Genomic DNA, 2,432 nt, shown 5'->3' on the forward strand with positions numbered 1-2,432 from the left:
TTGCTGTGTGGCAATTAGCAAACCTCTATGTCTACACATACAGACACTTAGTGCACAGTAATTGGCTCTAATCATAAGTAAATCTGCTACTAGCAAATGCAAGTGATTGGCAGAGTGGGGCTAGGAGATCCTTCTCTCTCAGCACCAGCTCTGTGGTTGCAGGGCTGACACTGGGAAATTCTTCTGTCCCCATGCCAGCTCTGTGAGTGTAGAGCTGGTGCTAGGAGAGAAGGATCTCCCAGCCTAGGCCCACAATTGTGGAGTGGGGACTGGGAGCTCCCTGCTGCTGGGATAGGAAGACATTGTCCCTGCCTGTGCTATGGTGGCAGAGCCTGTCCCAGCAGCAGGAAGCTCCTGGGGCAGGGAGCAATGTTTCATTCCCCACCAGGACAGATATCTCTTGGCCCCTGGGCTAGCACCCAGGGGGAGCCTAGAGCTCCCCCTGGATACTGCAGGAGCCTGCTGCAGGGCCACAGGGAGTGGGATCTGTCTGCTGCTAGGAGCAGCAAATCTGCTCCTGCATCCCTGCACATGTAGACACGTGCCTGGGAGAGTTTACTCTTGAGTAGTTTTCTCGAGAGTATACTGCTCCCAGATTATTTGCACATGTAGATGTGCCCACTGTGGCTCAAATATGGGCCAATCGGCCAAATTAGAAACCAGACAAGAAAGAAGTAGCATCAATAACTTACAGGGGAATCACCTACAAGAATGTAAGTAAATCTCTGACTGATCAAGGCCACCTTTTGTAATAAAGTTTTACCGTTTACAAGTCTCAAAAAAATCCCATCTGCTGTTCCTGAAAGCTCAGTAGCATGTGTAACTGAGTGGTCTTTATCTTGTGCACATGGCAAAAAACTCCACAATTATTTGTCTCCAATATGACCCTTGCTAGAATTAGTTAGTCTTTGTAGCTGTAAGACGAGTGTAATGGACTGTAACATTATGGCAGGAACTACTATTCCCAGCAGGCTACTGGGAGAAAGGAAGGAATCAGAAGGGAGCCAGGACTGTGCACAAAGAAATGGCTCATTAGAGACAGAGAGAGAGAAAGGAGCAGCATCCAGTGAGATACATGCTGAGAGCCAGGAGCTGCAGCTGCAGCAGGGTTGACTCTACCAGCCACAGCAACAGGATTCAGACAGGGTGCCCAGGTACACAGTAATTGGGGGTTTTGTGACTGAAAAGCCCCCTGCTGTTAAGGGAGGGCTTAAAGTTTCTTCATTGTTTTGCAGCACATTGTTAATGTTCTCCATTTGTTATCTTTCCATTTGTCCCTGAAGGGTTTTATCAGTGAGTCATTGTTATTTTCTGTTATGTATATTTTAAGCATTTGTACCTTAATATTCTCTCACCCATGTTTTCCCCATTCTCCTTAGCCCATTGGACTGTGACCCTATCCTCCCAAAATCCCCCATATAAATTTGAGAACCCTCCTTTCGGCTCCTGTGCAGTTTCTGGGGGGTCAGTACCCAAGATGAATGTGATGTGCTCAATGTGGCAGGTTTGAGACCACCCAGAAGTTAAAGTTGAAGTACGTATACCTTCTTACATAGTGTAGTGTTGTGTGGGCAGGTCTTTAGAGACATTAGGACCAAATCCAGACGTTCAGGCACGTGCCATTTGTGGTGACACAAACCTTTTTGCAGTGCCAGAAACTGCATGCTTGGCAAGTTAAAATGTGTCCTGTGCTGCAAAATTTGCAGCGCTGGGCCAAAATTTGCTACTGGGAAATCCTGGTAGCCAAAAAAACTGCTGAAAAAAAAGTGGCACAGTGTACACAACAGGAGACTGCATCTTTAGACACAGAAGCTCAGTCCTCTTGGGAGACATGTATCTCTGCTCCTCTATTTCCAACTCAGCTCCTCCAGCATCCTGGAAGACCGGAGGAGCAGGGAAATGGCGGTTTGCCTGAAGTGGGACATTTTGCCCTGTACCAAAAACCACGTGCAGGGGTGTATGCAGCAGCAAAAAGTAGTGGCATAAATTTGTACCACTACTTTTTTTTGCTACTGCAAGCACATGCTCCTGCATGTGGGGACACACCCTAGGAGATGTATACTAATTTAACAAATTTTTTTATGCACTTATTCTATTCAGTCAGTAAATTTTTGTGGTATTTGATCAACTGTAATACCTGATTCATTCTGCCCCAAAATAAGCAATAATGAAAACACTACTTTATACATAGATAGTATGTTTTGTAAGCAAAACTCCAGCTAATTATTTGTTGCTGTTATTGACAATCAGTAAGTCCCTGTTATTGCAGTTCCACAGATACCTAACTTTAACCTTGTAAGTAGTTCCAATAGAGTGCTGCTAGTTTAACATTACTAATTCCAGTGGAGCCATTCATAGGTTTGCAGTGACTAGATGTAAACTATTAAAAATGGAGCTATCATATAATAATTGATTAAAAAAAAAAAAAAAAA

The 2,432-nt window shown here is 44.6% G+C and overlaps 1 long non-coding RNA gene across 1 annotated transcript in view; it reads right to left on the bottom strand.

Moving 5' to 3' along the window:
- The window catches only part of LOC109298187, a 27,435-nt gene that overhangs the window by 18,252 nt on the left and 6,751 nt on the right, over positions 1–2,432 (bottom strand). The window contains exon 2 of the long non-coding RNA XR_002097518.1: positions 2,176–2,179. This is a non-coding gene — a long non-coding RNA (uncharacterized LOC109298187). The remainder of the gene's footprint in view (positions 1–2,175; positions 2,180–2,432) is intronic.

Source organism: Gavialis gangeticus, unplaced genomic scaffold (genome assembly GCF_001723915.1).
Source record: "Gavialis gangeticus isolate Ggan-Ray unplaced genomic scaffold, GavGan_comp1, whole genome shotgun sequence".
NCBI lineage: Eukaryota > Metazoa > Chordata > Crocodylia > Gavialidae > Gavialis > Gavialis gangeticus.